The sequence below is a fragment of the Rattus norvegicus genome, chromosome 13 (assembly GCF_021556685.1).
Source record: "Rattus norvegicus strain SHRSP/BbbUtx chromosome 13, alternate assembly SHRSP_T2T, whole genome shotgun sequence".
NCBI classification, from domain to species: Eukaryota; Metazoa; Chordata; class Mammalia; order Rodentia; family Muridae; genus Rattus; species Rattus norvegicus.
The window spans coordinates 58,802,775-58,820,389 of record NC_141546.1 but is presented as its reverse complement, the minus strand read 5'-3'; the positions used below and the strand labels follow the sequence as shown (position 1 = coordinate 58,820,389).

The window sequence follows — 17,615 nt, the reverse complement described above, 5'->3', positions numbered from 1 at the left end:
CTACTAGTCCCTGCAGGTTTCATGTAAGGGGCTTTATCCATTAAATAACAGAATTCAGCATGACAAACTGACTTAATCTATTAGGAGTTGACCTGTTAGAGGTCAGAAGGTAAGTGAGCTCATGATCCTGCTTTTAATTTTTGTTTATTATTTTTTATTGTTACTGATGGTAGTGTATTTCACTGCTGTTTTTTTGTTTGTATCTGCCTACTCTGAGGTAGATAGGGTTCCAGAGAAGTAAACAGATAGGGAGAGGAGTCACAAGTAGGTAATAAAGACAATGGACTTAGAAAATGTCTTGCTTCCTCCTCACCCTTATAACCTGAGACAAAAGCCTTGTAGCTTAAAAAGCCATATATGCTTTTTCTTTTCACAGTAAGGTGCAGATCCCCTAGTTTAACAACTTCAAGACTGATCCAGGACATGTTTAGAACAATAGTTGTGAGCCAATCAGTCATCTTTCCTTCAACTGACTAGCCCTAATTAAAGGATGAAGATCCTCCTTAACCTTGAATGGCAAGATGGGCTTTAGCTTCTGAATCTCCCTAACCCACCCCCCAACCCCTTGAGGACTCATTATCAGCTTTCTTCAATTGCTGCCTCTGTCTACTCAGGTTTTCTGTTTTTGAAACTTCTCTACTACCTGTTGCACTCAATATTTTTCCTGCCTTTTTTTTTTTTGGATGTATGATGGTTTTTATTTACAACTTTATTGGCAAAAAGGGGAGAACTTCAAACATCTTTCATACAGGGCGCTGTAGCTGACCCTGTTGGATTGAACAAGTCCCAGTCTCATGTCCACGTACAATACTGAACCTGCATATGCAGTTTCCCATTCTCATGTCCACGTACAATACTGAACCTGCATATGCAGTTTCCTTTATCAAGTACAGTGCTCACTTTTCAGGTCGTCTCTAAAACATAAATACAAAGGAAAGGAAGCCACTCATTAAAAACTGCATCAAACACAAGTATTTTAAGTGTAAATTTGTTGTTCCTGGAAATTACACATGCCCAAAGTAAACAAAAGCTGGAAAAGCGTTTACACTTCCTACATGAGTGGACAGTTACAACAACAATCGTCTTCTGTAATGAGCATTTTTAATTTATCACCAACTACTCTGAACTTACTAAGAGCTGTAGTCAGAGTCAGAAGAGAAGACGCAGGGAGAGTATTCCTTTTGGAGGACAGAGTCCCTCCAGAATCATCACGGGGAAATAAACATCCTGTTGATTCCGGGTGGCAAAACAATTAACGTTGTCAATCTCAGTTCATGTTGATCGTACTGAGCCGACCTAATTTTCTTCCTTGTCGTCATTCTTCTAAATCAAGTGTGTTTAATTCTTCTTCTAGTTCATCCAGATCTTCACCAGTGAACAGGTTTTCATCAACAGGAACAGCATCGATGGACCCATTTTCCTGTCCTCCCCCTCCGTTGTCCTCATCCAAATCACTTCTTTCACCATTTTCAGCCAGACCTCCAGAAGCTTCACTTAATTTGTTCTCGTCCTTATCTGACGCATAGGTGCTGAATCTTTCAAGACTGGCCACAGTGATCCCTGTCTCTTCTACATCTCTTGGGACATAGAGGCTTAGATCTATGTCATTTACACCCACAGAGTCATCAACCTCATCACCTCCTGTTCCCTGAATGTAACGGGTGTCGTCTGCTTCCTCGTCGTCATCATTGACCAGCTCTGGACGAAACTCAAACACCTCACGACCACTGATCACCAGCGCTTTCCCTGCTTTGAAGTCAGCTTTCCGCCTCTCCATATCTTGTTCAAGTTTATCAATCTTTTCTTGTCTTTTCCTTTTCTTCCATGCAAGAAAAGATTCTAGAGTGATTTTGGTAACATTTGGACCTAGGGCAGAACGCTCTCTTTCAATTAGATCTTCTAATGATATTTCATCTTCTTTTTCTTCTTTCTTTTTGTCTTTCTTTAGCACACACCCAGGAGGAAGTGCATGGCGATACATGCAATTGTCCCCACCTCCAGGACACACCCAAAACCAGCCATACTTGTTATTTTCAATAGCTTCAAGAAAATGTCTGCACACTATTTGAGTTTTTGGTTTTTTCTTTTCCGCCTCACCGTGCTTCTTGTTTACTACTTCTTCCAGCTTTTTCTCATCCCAGTTATCCATGGTATCTTTTTCAAGTTCTTCATCTCTTGCATCAATGTAAACACTTCGTTTTTCACATTTTCTCTCCAAAGTGAGGTCATCAGAGAACTTACATTTATCTCCTTTAGTACACTGTCCCTGTTTGAAGAATGCGCACACCACAGATTTGGGGTCCGCACCTTTACTTATTTTTTGTGCAGCAACTACCGGTTTGAACAACTCATTTAGTTCTTATAGCTCTTTCTTCTTGTCATCTTTCTTCAATTTCTTTTCAGCTTCACTTTGTGCTACCTGACGAGGATTCTGTTGTCCAAATTTCACTTGATGAGTGACAGCCTTAATAAATTTCTGTTGTTTTGCTCCCTTCTTATTCTTTAGTCCAAAAGTTTTGTCCTCGATGATCTTCTCCTTCTTCTTCTGCTCCGCCTTCTTGCTGCCCCCGGCCTGAGCCTGTTTCTTGGGGGGCATTGCGGAGGCGGGGGCGCCGAGCCGTCTGCGACGCAGATGGCTACTGTCGGGGCGTCCTGCCTTTTAATTATTTAAATGAAACCAACCTAATCAAAAGCCCTAAAAGTTACACAGTAAGGGCTAGAAGAGCAGAGGAAAACATGGGAGCAAGAAGACAAGGGATAGAACTTTCAGTTAATAGATCTACACACGGCAAATCCAGAAGGAGAAAACTGATTTACTATCTCATAACAAAACCAAATCCACTCACCGTTTGGGTGACTTTGAACTCCTATTACACTCACTGGCAAGAAAATAAGTTGATTACTTGTACTTTATATTCTAAAGCTGCCTTTATCTATCTCTGAAGTTAAGACAATGATCACCTTTGAAATGGGTATAAAAAAATCATAAATTAAATAATGTCTTTAGTCACTGCTCTATAGCTGTGGAAAGACACCATGGCTAAGTTAAACTTATAAAAGAAATCATTTAGTAGGGGGCTTTCTTACAGTTTCACTCCATTATCATGTCAGGAAGCATGACATCAGGCATGGCAAGCATGTAGTTAAGAAGTACATCTTAATCCACCCTCAGAAAAGTCTTTTGAAACCACAAACCTCCAGTGACGTACTTCCTCCAACAAGGTCACAACTCTTAACTGTTTCAAATGGTGCAACTTCCTAGTAACTAAGCATTCAAAGATATGAGTCTTTGAGGACCATTCTTATTCAAGCTACCACATACATCCTGACTGTAGCAACTGTGTACCTACTTTATTCATCAAGAAAAATGACCAATAGTTTACCAATTAGGAGTACATAAGAGTTGTATTGCTCTTGTCTCTATTACTACTGGAAAACATTCTCTAAGTGAAGTTGAGACTCAGAAATTACAAGACTCCTTCCTAACCTCAAAAATATGGTTATGATTATTATAGAGAAGACTTTTCAATGAAAACAGAGGCAAGCAGACCTTGGAGTTCATGGCCAGCCTTGGACAGAGAAACTTTCAAGTAAAGAAAAGCTTAGGTCCAGGTGTTACTGTACACACCTTTAATCTGGGACACACCTTCTTCTGGAGGCAAACATAATGACAATGGAAGAAAGGCTTTTTTCTTCTTCACCTGCTTGCATTTATTTGCCAGCACATCTGTTGGAACCTACTTCTACAGAAGACCAGCTGAAATATCCAGCCTTGTGGGACTGAGCAACTTCTAGATACTGCCCATTGTGGGTTCGTTATACTGCAGCACCTGTAAGCTATTTCAATAAATTATATATACATTTCAATATATAAGTTATATATATATGTGTGTGTGTGTATATATACATACAAATATATGTATATATAAATATATACATTCCATAAGTTCTGTGACTCTAGACACATGAAACTAGAAATAATGTAATTTAAAAGCTAAGCATTCTCATCATATTACAATGCTCAATAATCACAGATAACAAACAGTATTATATTGAAGAAAATTAAATTTAAACCATTTTTGCCATTGTGAAATATTTTTTTGGACAAGCTAAAAACAGTACTGCAGATACATGTTTTTTAAGTACACACTTTAGGAACATCCACTATAACCAATTGCTTCCATATAAATGTGGCATCAATCCAGAACATATTGAATTGCAGAGAAAAGAATTATTCACCCTCAACTCTCTTTTATAATGATTGTGGTTTTCAGTTTTGGAATTCTGCCAGACAAGATGTTCTAGAGACAAAAAAAAAAAAAACAAAAAACAAAAAACAAAAAACAAATGACAAAATCCTTTCTAAAAAACCACATAAATTCTAGCCAAGCATAATTTTTTTTCTTTCTAATGCATAATGACACTGGTAGAAAGGAGTGAGGAGAAAGCAATCTCTAAAGAACATGCAGACAAGCCAGTGGTGGGAACCATGAGACTGGGTTTTAAGAGGCACTTTAATAACTGGAGGGAATTATTGTGGTGGAAACAGATCTGTAAACAAACCCAGGACAACTAAAGTCAACTCGACCAGTGAAAGAGGGAAATGGAAGCAAACACAGGTGCAAAATAAAACGTTTAAGTGGTTGGAGACGACAAAAGCTACCCTGGGAATTTTAGCCACAGCTCAACCCTAAGTAGAGGTAGCCACATATCTACCCTACCAAAGTTGTTTATAGGACTCTAGATTTTGGCAGAACCATATATGAACCCTCTCACAAGGAGTTAAGTTCAAAACCAGACCTCTCGGGATTCCCTAGCAAAGCCATTCCAAAAGCCTGCTGTACATTGATCACCACCTATGACCTGGGATATAAATGAAGGAAAACAATGGAAGAAAGAAGAAAGGGCACTGGCCTGAGCATAAAATGCCAGCAAAATGTACCAGCTTCTTCTTTTGGTTAAGGAAGAGCCTATCAATCCTGAAAACGATTGCAAGCACATTGTTTCACTCAGAAAGTGTAGGTATTCTAACTTGCTATTACTTCAGCGGGTTGGCCTGAAGTCCTCATGTCTATGTATAAATTCTGTGATGGAAATGAGAGCTAATTACCATGAGATGTGTGGGTGGTACCTAAGTTCTGTCTTCACAATCCCACACTGTAATTTAAAACAATTTAGCTCATTTGATAATACTACTTTTAAAATGATTGAAGTGGTGAACCATGCCTAATAAATACCTTCTGGTTGTAATATTTATAGCAAATCATATGTGCTTTCTAAATTTTTTTCAGAAAGAAAACATTTTCCAGTTAATTATCTCTGCATTCTGCCAATTAGTCACTGAGTCATCTTATTCTCCAATAACCTTTAATGGAAACTGTTCATCCTGTAATAAAACACCCATATGTCCTTCTACCACCATTTGGAGAAACAAGAGCATACACATTTTTAAAATGATTAAAAGAACATAGTGAAACATGTACCCCTGTTACATGGTGGACCATCTTTTGGGTATATGCCCAAGAGTGGTATGACTATGTCTTCAGGTAGATCTATTTCCAATTTTCTGAGGAAATTCCAGATTGAGTGGTTGTACCAGTTTGCAATCCCACCATCAGTGCAGGAGTGTTTCTCTTTCTTCACATCTTTGCCAGCATGTGCTGTCACCTGAGATTTTGATCTTAGCCATTCTGATTGATCTAAGGTAGAATCTCAGGGTCATTTTGATTTGCATTTCCCTGATACTAAAAACTATTCTTTAAATGCTTCTCAGCTATTCCAGATTCTTCTGTTGTGAATTCTCTATTTAATTCTATACTCCATATTTTGATTGGGTTGTTTGGTTTCTGGGTGGTTAGCCTCTTGAGTTCTTTATATATTTTGAATATTAGTCCTCTCTCAGATGTGGGGTTAGTGACGATTTTTTTCCCAATCCATAGGTTGCTTATTTGTCCTATTGGCTATGTCCTTGCCTTACAGAAGCTTTCTAGTTTCATGAGCTCCCATTTATCAATTCTTGTTCTTAAAGCATGAGCCATTAGAGTTCTGTTTAGGAAATTTCCCCCTATGCCCCTGTTCAAGGCTCTTTCCCACATGCTCTTCTCTTAGATTCAATGTATCTGGTTTTATGTTGAGGTCCTTGATTAACTTGGACTTGAACTTTGTGCGAGGTGACAAACATGGATGGATCTATTTTCATTTTCCTGCATACAGACATCCAGTTGGACCACCACCAGTTATTGGAGATGTTTTCTTTCTCCAACTGTATATTTTTGGCTTCTTTGTCAAAGATCAAGTGTGCATGAGTGTGTGGTTTTATTTCTGGGTCTTTAATTCTATTCAATTGATCAATTTGTCTGTCTCTGTAGTAATACCATGCAGTTTTTTTTTTATCACTATTGCTCTGTAGTGTGAGGATGCCTCAATGCCACTTGAGAGGGAGAAGAAAACAATCGAGAAGAGGGGTGGGAGGGACCTGGGTGGGGAAAGCAGCAACAGAGAGGGGAAGAGGGGAACATGAACAGGCATTGGGGGAACAAGACTGAAGCTCTTAGGCCCAGCAGGAAGAATCAAAACAGGCAACCTTAGGAGGTAGGAGGTGGAGGAACCCTCTAAAGTGTACCGGAGACCTGGGTGGTAAGAGACTCTCTGGTGCCAAAGGACCTGAGATGAAATGCCCTGCAGTGAGCAGAGGGGACCTATAGAGTCCAGCTACAGTAGAAAGAGAGGGCATCAAGTAGAAGGATGGGGATGCCATCCTACGGTGAAAAACTCTGACCTAGAATTGACTCTGTCTGAAAGAACTGCAGGAACAAAAATGGAGAAGAGCCTGAGGAAAAGGAAGTCCAGTGACAGGCCCAAATTGGAATCCAGCTCAAGGGGAGGCCCCAAGGCCCGACACCATCCTGATGTTATGGTGTGCTTATAAATAGGGACCTGTCATGACTGCCCTCTGAAGGCCCAAACAGCTGCTGAAAGAGTCAGATGCAGATATTTACATTCAACCAATGGACAGAAGCTGCTGACCCCTGTGGTTGATTTGGGGGAAAACTGGAAGAAACTGAGGAGGAGCGCAATCTTATAGCAGGACCAGCAGTCTCAACTAATCTGTACTCTCGGGATCTCTCAGACATTGAGCCACCAACCAGGCAGCATATACCAACTGTTATGAGGCCTCCAACACATATACAGCAGAAGACTGCCATGTCTGGACTCAGAGAAGATGCATCTAACCCTTGAGAGAGTTCGAGCCCCAGGGAGTGGGAGAGGTCTGGTGGAGTGAGTGATGGGGTGCGAACATTCTTTTGGAGATGGGGGTAGGAGATGTGGGATGTAGCACAGTAGGAGGGTGGACTGGGAGGGGGATAAAGTCTAGACTGAAAAAAAATTAATAAATAAATTTTTTAAAATTAAAATAATAAACCACATTTCCCCATAAATTCAATTGATAAGCACCTAGGTTAATGCTTGTGTGTGTGTGTGTGTGTGTGTGTGTGTGTGTGTGTCCTTGATTCTAAAAGTTCAGAAACTTCAAATACTGTTTCCTTTACAAGAATGTTAGATTTGATATTAAATTTTGTCTAATTGTATTATTTAATATAAGATATTCTAACTTCCGTATAGTTGCCGTGGTATATTGTGAATGCAAAATAATTACTTAAATATGAGATTAAAATTATAGTTACTAGATATGTATGAGACACTAGTTAACAAATACAAATTAAATTAAAGAGAGAAAATAATTGTGGTTGTTATGACAGCCAAATGATATATCAGCATTTGTACCTACCTCTCAGGTATTATTGTATTCTGGTTTTAGTTATAAACCCTGTTGTTGTGTATCTTAGTCTGTTTTTCTCTTATTAAGAATAAATAAATACTGACTCATTTGTAGCATAGAGGCTTATTCAACTAATTGTTATGGAGACTAGAAATTCTAAGTGCATGACATAAGCCTCACTTCCTGTTACATTATAACTTGGGGCACTCCAGTTATTGACTGTGAAGCAAATATAAAAGAGACAATACAAAATTCTATAGCCCCAGGGGCAATAAAGCACTTTTACACTGATGTGGTGCTGGGAGTATTAAAGCCTGAGGCTAAAGTTAGTTCTCATCCTGCCTTAACATAAATTCTTAGATTTGTTAATTTTGTACTAATTTAAATATTTTAATAGTGCATTAAATTTATCCTGATTATTAATGGGCATTTTGGAATGACAATCTGTATATTTCATCTAAGAGTATCCACTCAACTCTCCCTAGCCCCAGCCTGCTGAAGATCTAGTCAGCTTAATGTTGGAACAACTGACCAAAATATAAACCACAAAGTTTTTAGATATGAAGGTCTATAGAAACAGTGGAGGTATGTAATATCTCAGTCCAGTATATTAATTAAAAAACATTTATGTCATTTAGTCTTTAACTAGAGACTCGTTGCAAACAAGAGAATGTACAAAGAAATTCAAAATTTTATTATTTTTAGAGTTAGTATTGAGATAAAAAGAATCCTGAAATGTTTTGACATCGTTTTAAGATTTTCCATCATTACCCATTTAGGGTTTAAAGACCTTCGCAACAATAATTTACTGAACCATTGATTGCACCATATCTGAATATTCATTATCTTTATTTTAATAATTCATTTAAAAGTCCAATTAGCATCTGTATTTGGGATTTTTCAGTTGGATAGCAGCAGTAAAAAAAAAAAAGCCACATGGAATTCTTGATTCTGTTTTTCATTCCTAATTCTTTTTATGATAATAAAAATGCTTCAAAAATAGTTTACAGGATGGTAGCTACAAATTTTTCCATTCGATTTTATCCTCAGTAGGTACCAGTATATAAGGAAAGAAATTCTGAAGTTGAGCAAATCGAAATTCACACTAGAAATACCATGCCATAGTCTCCATGTAAAATTCTAAGTTTCTAGAACTACAAATACAAATAATGATGCTTCATATTTTATAGCATTCTATGATGAGTCACATAACACATTGTTTTAATCCAAGTTAAATAACACATTTGAAGGCAAGTAATTTTAATCCAGTAATGTGGATATTCTAACAAGAATAACGAACATGCCCTTAGTAGTCAGCTTGGAGAGGAGTTTGAGTCACAACTGAGTTGAACCCATCCAGAGCTCAGAAGGGACTACAAAGAGTGAGTTTATATAGCGGTAACTCTTGGAAGCTGAAAAACTCTAGGCTTAGGTGAGCAGATGGACTACTGAAGCTGAAGCCTTTAAGGTCTGGGCTGGCAGAGGATTAGATTATACAAAGGATAGAAGCTTCTAGGCCTTGACCTAAAGATAGACCGAAATGCTCTGGGCTCAGCCTAACCCATGTATTCATAAAGTTTGGGTACAGTTCTCATCTTACTATTTCTTCAGAGAAATTAAAAGCAACATTTACATAGGAACTATATCATACTACCATTGTTTCACCTATGAGGCATAAAGCCTCCCAAATCTGTATTAAACTCATGTGCTACAAATTAACAGATTTAATAAACCTGGTAGTTTTAAGTTCCAAACCCAAGAGGAGTAGAAAACTGTAGACCACATTACAATCAGACCATGGTCAAAAATTTAAGTCTGAACTGCAGACATACAATGACAAGAGTCATTCTGGAATTGTTTCATGAGCTTAAAACCATCTGTCATATAGTCCTTATTATGATAAAATCAGAATTCATGTACACAATGGACAAATAAAATTTTTCCAAAAATTTATGTCATGAGGGAGTCTTGGGGTTAAGGAAATTGCCACACAAACCATCTATCTAAAAATCTCAGTTAAGCAAGTATCATTTATGAAATGCACATTATAATACTGGACGTCTAGGACCACAAGATTGAAAAACCATATGTGGCACTAGTCTGTTCTCAGAGTAGACTTTTTATAGGGAAAAAAAACATATTCAAGAGTTTAAAGGGCAAGGAGGCGAGCAGTTGGCTTACTAGACAAAGTATTATCAGCTAAACTTTAAGCTGGTTCATCCTTAGAAAGGTAAGGGGAGTGGTGGATGGGTGGTGAACAAAGGAATTTTAGAACATTGAGATAACAGCGTGAGTATCATAATAATAGCTTCTTGGCTTATTGGTAGCACTTCTCAGTGTCAGTCACAAAACCACAGTAAGCTCATATGTAGGTGCAGGAAGGGCTGCCTGATGGTCTTACTGAAGCCATTTTAGACGTAACAGTTCATATTGACCTTTGATTTGATGGGTACAACATAAAGCTTTGTGGAATTTCTTAAGATTGGCAAACCTCACACAGAACTTTCAGAACACACAGAACAAAACATGGTGTGTCCTCAGCATGTCCTTGACTCAAGTCATTTCTCTGTGTCAATGACTGGCAGGCATGTTAGAGCAATAATATAAAACAGCCAATAGGCATGGAACAAAAAGGCTACTATTTTGGAGTTGTGGGTGGGGCTCAGACAATAACAGGAGAAAAAACATAATCTAGCAGTATTTACTATTATTGGTTGTGACAGTTAATTTTTTTTTTGCTTTATAAACATTATTACAAAAACCTTGCAAACAACTGAAAACATTACACCCAAACTGATCAGGTCACAGTCTATAAAATAATGGCCTGATCTATCTAGTTAAATTAGGCATTTGGACAGGAAATTATGAAGCTTCACATTAAATTTTATGATTTTCTTTTTTTTCCCCTCCCCGCCCCAAATTTTATGATTTTCAATATCAAATATATTTTATACACCTCTCTGCCAACAAAAACAAAAAGTTCATGACAGAGTTATAACTTGAACAACAGATTTATAATTCTCTTTCGTAATTTGTTTCTAGCACCTGCATTCCATTCTTCCTCATGCCCTAATCTGTAGTTAGTCTTGTTGTCTATATCATTACTTTTGTGATGATTAATGTTGCATCAGCTTAACTCTTTGGGTGTATCCTCAACGAACTTTCTAGATTAATGTAAGTGGGATGGGAATACCATGTTAACTGTGGGAGCAATCATTTCATGAGCTGTCTTGAATCTGGAAGATAAGGACATCTAAAATATTCCTTACACTAATTTAAAGTCTTTAAGGATTTCAAGTCCTTTTGTCTAGATATGCTTTTATCCATCTTTCAAATCCAAAGTTAATATATGTTGCTGCTTCTCATTTCAAAATTCATCAGTCCTTATGGGCTTCCCATGTCAACTAGGAGAATGTTTCTGTATTTCAATTTCAGGTTTCTGTGGTCATGAAAGTTTAAAATAAACGTATCTTTTTCCCATTCCCCTCCCTTCCTTTGATAACTGACAATATGTTAAGCCCTCTGTATTACAGTTTTTTAATCTAATATTTATCTTTTTCACAAATACACTACCTAACTCTGCTTCCCTCAAAAACATCTTTATTTGCTTCTCAGAATGTTTATCCCCAACTTTGTTCACATTTTATAGTCATCATATTCTAAGTAAATGCAATTATACTCATATTATACACCAATTTAGAAACCATGAGCAAAGTGCCCATGCCACAAAATAATGTATGATTGTAGCTTATCACTTAAAGGATTTTACAGTTGGACATCTGCATTTCCATATTGATATTAGTTCACTATGTCCAGGTGCAGAGCATGTGTTTTTAATTCTCTAAATTTTAATACCACCTACATTTACTGATACCTTCCATTGTTCTTACATCTCTGATGACATTCATCTTCTAACCACTTCCTTCCCTGCTTTAAGACTCATAACAATATCAAATGCTACTTAATACAGAATATTTTCCCTGACTTGTACAGTAGTTCCTCTGACTATACAGTGCTGTTTTAGTAAATATATTATGATCATCCTTTTACTAGAGCTCTATAGAAATTTCTCCTTACTCCCTTTGGAATCAGAAAGTGTGAATAACATTTTGAAAATTCACTGTATATCCTCTACAGTATTTCTAATAGAAACATTTACTTACAGATAGCAAATTACACTTGAAAGAACAACATAGGTATGTTCTCATTTGTCTGTCAATCCTATATGTTCTGAAGATCTAATTATCAAAATACCTTAGTCTAGAAGGAAGATGAAAAAAGGAAGTTAAAACAGAGAGTTAAAATTTCTATTATGATGATGAAAACTATGAAATTAAAGTTAGCTAAACAGAAATACACTTATGGCTCCAGATATGCTCAAACAGTATGTATAATTTGTAATTAACTTCAAATTAAAACATACATTTCTACTCCAATAAAATATTTCAATAACAAAATAATAAAAATATTGACACTCATTCTTTTTACACAAATGTTAAAATGGTTTTAAATCTGTTCTCTATTCAGTGTAGTAGCCATCACTACACCATTTTAAAAAGCATATATATATAATATGTATATTATATATATATGACTTTTGACTTATTCATCTTTTATTACAACTTCATTCTTGCATATTAGATTCAATCTCCTCTTAAACATTAGTAGACATGAGAATTTGTGTATTTTTATAATATAGCAGTAGTTTCATTTGCTGACTTAAATTTTTTTTCGTCTACAAAAACATTACATGTTCTCACTGTCTCTGCTCTAGAAGTGGTAGAACCAGGGAGAATGGAGCTGACAAAATGAGGTAAACTAAAGTCTTACGCAGCAGTAGCCAACTTTATTCAGAGCCTCAAACAACTATACAGAATTAAGATGGGTCTCATGAGTAAAGTTCTCATGAGATCAAGCTGTATCCAATCACAAGAACAAGCTGCATATGACAGAATCATTTTTATCCATAAAAATATGCAAAGGATATCTTAAACAATTAATTGAATAAAAAAAGCAAGTAATTATAAGTAAGATAAAGTAAACTCACTCCTATTTGTTACACCTGGGAAGAGCATGGAAACATAATCCAAGAACAAGACTGTGTTTTGAAAACACAGAGGTTACAAGAGTCTTGTTTCCTTGGAATGTTTTCACAAGTGCTCAGTTTTATGTTAACATCATCCCTGGACCATGTCTGATGATCACCAAATTTATTTTTGTAATGTATCCTCAGTTTTCTTTCAATGAGTGACTATCACTATTCGAAAAAGTGCAAAAGGCTAAATTGGAAAATACAAATCCATAAGTAGTGGCAAGTACTCTGAAGGCTTTTACATTATCTAGAGGAATTAACAATAAACAATTGTTTTCATTTAATGTATTAATTGGATTTATGCTTTAACTATTTATGCTAATTAAACTGGTTGTCCTTGAACTGTGTTTGGAATCAATTAAAAGTCAAGCCAATGAGAATACCTGAAAGGAATTTATGTTCATAAAATTGTGGCAGTTTTGTTTGTTTGGTTGGTTGGTTGGTTTGGATTTAGTTTTGATGAATGAAAGCACATCTTAAATGTGGGTAGCATTTTCTGGTAACAACACAGATAAGAGAGGACCAAAGAATCTTGCCTCTTCAGTTTGCTTTCATAGTCACCAGCAAGATCATTTCATTTCCTCATTCTAATACTTCTTATATATTGCTTTGATGAGATGGGAACCAATAGTTTAGGCTTCCAATTTAAACTGAAGACTGACAGTTCTTCAGGAACCCTCCAGGGTTTCAGCAGTAGATTGGGACTGTGGAAGAACCCAACCCCATGGACTGAACAGCTACTGGGTTCTCCACCTGTGAGCAATGTCTCGATTGCCCAGACCTTTTTTGTAAGCAAGGCAAATCAATATTTTTATAATAAAATTTAAAATTATAATAATGTTATATAATTTCTCCCTTTTCATTTCTTCCCTCTAAACCCATCCATTCAACCTACTTTGTCTTCCAAATTCATGGCCTCTTTTCTTTAAATTCAGTCATAAATATATGTGAATACATATAAAATTATGTATATATTCCTATATGCATAAACATGAGTCAGTACATGTAATGTTACTATATGTATGTAAACTCAAAGCTGACCACCTGTCCACATCATACCCTAATGAAGGAAACTTCTGTTTGTAGTAGACAAAACCTATTATAGGAAACCACATTCAATCAAAACGTAGAGAACGAGAGATTCATTGTGTAGTGCTCAATCTCAACATAGTTTCTACAACTAGGACTCAGAAATCATTGTGGAAGATGAAGCAGAAAGCTTGTAAGAGTCAGAAAACTAGTAAGTGTACTGTGACACTGTGTATCCTAGAAATTTCTGAAAGACTGCATCAATGAGGTCACATCGATGGACATTCCTGAACAAGATCTGAAAAATAACGATAGCAGTGGATATGCCAATAAGAAAGAGAGAATTTTCTTTTAATTTATAGTCATCCCATCTCTCTGTTTCTCAGACTAATCCTGACCAATTCATTACTCACACTAAGATGTTCCAAAATCAGTAACTTGACATAAGAGTGTTTCATTTATAACTCATACGACAGCCATGAAAATCCTGTTGCATACTATCCAGAGGTACCTGGCTATTTCCTGCCTCTTGGCCTGTCACATTCAGAGGTTTACCAATATAAAAGAATGACAAAATTTAGAGTAAGGAGTTTCTCATAAAATTAAGAATTAAAATTATGTGTGCGTGCATGTGTGTGTGTTTTACATAAGAAATGAAACACATAGTCTCAGGCATTTGAATGTTAGTAGCATTGTTTGGGGAGGGTTAGGATATATAATCTTGCTTGGAGAAGTACTTAACTGGAGGCGGTCTTTCTAGCTTCACCCTACTTCCAGTCATTCTAGATGCTTAATATTTTTGTTGGAAGATGTGATCTTTCAGTCTTTCACTCCTGCCGTCCCTTCTGTCACCTGTTGCCATGCCTCTGTACCATGATTGATTCTCACGCCTCTGGAACTGTCTGCCAGAAGAAATTCTTTCATAACCTCTCTTTACCATGGGTTTTATCACATCAGCAAAAAAGTAAGGAATACATATATTTAGCTAAAGCCCAACCTCATTACTGCACTAGTTGCCAAGATAGTTGGGGAAGACCCGTAGCAAGATATCAGATTTCTATCAATAAAAAGGAAGTGTTGAAAGGAAATTTGAAAACTGACACCCAAATTGATTTCTAGAGAAAAAAAATTAGGAAAAATAAATAACAGAAGAAAACAATTTTTAGGAGAAAATTATGAAGCTCTGTAAACACTGAACATAAATGCACAGGGGACTTGAAAGAAAAACAATCTAAATAATAAATATATGTTGATTAACTTCAAAACTATTGATTTTTACTGGACAGGAAGAAGCAGAAGTTGTTATAATATATATTCTTAATATATGAACGCACTATGGTCCTCTGGCTATAAAGATTTATACCATCATGAACAATGAGAACTAGAACATAATTTAATCTTTAAAAGAAAACATCTTAAACTGAGCATTTCTTGTACAAAAAAATAGGGATTCACATTAAAATCTCATCACAATGAAAAAATGGGGAAAAATGGGGTGGCTTTACGTGAAACAGAAAAAAGAAAACCAATAGCATGAATTTATCCAACCTACAAAGTTATACTTCATCATAATCTTTGTGGAGTAATAGGCGTAGCATTTTTAACTATTTTAAAGGAATGCTAAGGCTCTTCGGAGGATCACAGCTAGCTTTTTGAGGACATAATGGGTGACTTTGAAAGAATATGAATCTTCAAAATTACTATTTAATAGTAGTGTTAGAGACAAACATTGAGTTTAATGAACCACAAATATGACTTCATTATCCAAAGAGTTCTAAAGATTATGGGTGTAAATGACAATCATTTTGAGTTATCATCTGTAGCAGTGATGTTAGTATAGTCGAACATGTTTGAAGATATGGAATTCACACTTTTTCCAAAATGAATTAGAAATGAAAATATTGTGTTTGAATTTTTAATTTATTTTAATTTATAATTGTCTTGATGCTCTACTTGGAAGACACCATTTCTAGGTACAGATGTAAGGGTTTTGAAAACAGCGTGAGAATCTCCATTGTTATCGGCCTTTATAATTTCCCTAAGTCTTGCCAAATTATGCATGTCATCGTTTCTATTAAATAGCTGTGTGGAAGCAAAACTTATCAGGAGTTAAATGTTGGAGCTGGGTTAAGAGAAGAGCAGAACATGCTGTGTGATCTTTCTTCGTTTGTGACAGGCTTTGATTCAGCTTTTATTATACCAACAGAAAGAATAGGTTGTTAACTTTTAAAACATTTCCTGATGCATGCATCTATTCAGAACTTGAAGTTTTACTCTCTGCTATTAATCTCCAATTAATCGGTAAACTGAGATTCAGAAATGTTAGTCCCCTCTTTAACATCATTCAGCTAGAGATAGCAGAATTAAGATTTGAGCTCCTGTCATGACTTCATGCTCAGTGACATGACTACTACATTGAATTCTGCTATAAGAAGCATCCTACAGAAAAGGCAGGCGCTTAGGCTGTACACTCTTTATTAGTTTAGCCTTTCAGTGGTTCTAAACATCTCTTTTCTACTTGGTTTCCCCACTGCCTTTTAGGAGTGACAAGTTCACCAACTCAAATTTTAGAGCACTCTAAAAAAAAAAATTCTATGACAAGGTCTTGACCATTAAATTTCTTTACTTTTCTTCTGAGAAAATATAAGTTTGTTACGTTCCAGAATGTTGTACCAGGATTGTGGCTAAATATAAAAGAATAATTTATATGTTGAAACAATTATTTTGACTTTATTTTTGAACCATTACATGAATCCAGAAATTAAGAAAATTAAATATTAAACTATTTTTAATAATAGGCTTATTTCAAACTTTCATATATATGTATAATATACATAGTTACTTTCATATATATTATATATAGATGGTACTTTTTACTTTTCTGCCATTGACCTTGATTTGAAGTAGATGAATCCACTTGTAATCAAACCTTTGATTTAGAAAATACACACTTGTGATACAGATCTTGCAGCAGAAAGACATATATTTAAGATGGGCCATACCTTCTATTGAAAGTCTATATGAGGACAAAGAAGAAGGAAGCTTTTGTTCTTAGTCTGCTTGTTCTTCCCTTGCTAGCACATCAATTTCTTCACTGATATTAGAGCCTTTGTCTTCAGGATTCCGGCATATACAGAAGAACAATGTCTCAATACTCAACCTTGTAGGATTGAACAACTACTAGATCCTTGGATTTTATGTTCATACCTAACAGTTTTTACCTGGGCTGTAGCCTATAAATAACTCATATATATGACAGAGAAAGATGTGTGTATATATATATATATATATATATATATACACATATATATATGGAGAGAGAGAGAGAGAGAGAGAGAGTCATTCCATAAATTCTATGACTCCAGAAAACCCTGACTAATAAACCAAGGAATCTTTCAAAAGTAAATGTTTAATTGGGCTTCTGACTCCAGAAGGTTAGAGCCTATGGTGATGGATTGAAGGCATAGTGGCAGGCAGATGGAGCAATGGCCTGAGTACTCACACCTCAATCCACAAACAAGAGGCATAAGACACACTGGGAATAAATCTTTTGAAATCTCAACAATTTTTTGCTAATAATACCTCCAACAAAGCCACACCTTCTAAAAATGGCCAAATAGTTTTCCCAATTGGGTATCAAGTATTCAAACTCAGTGAAGGCCGCTCCCCTTTAAATCACCACATTCCTCCTCCAGATTCCCTCAGCCCTGTGGC

General features: G+C 36.1%; 1 pseudogene; it reads right to left on the bottom strand.

Moving 5' to 3' along the window:
• Positions 1-669: 669 nt before the first annotated feature.
• Positions 670-2,619, bottom strand: Zc3h15-ps3 (zinc finger CCCH-type containing 15, pseudogene 3; annotated as a pseudogene).
• Positions 2,620-17,615: the final 14,996 nt, after the last annotated feature.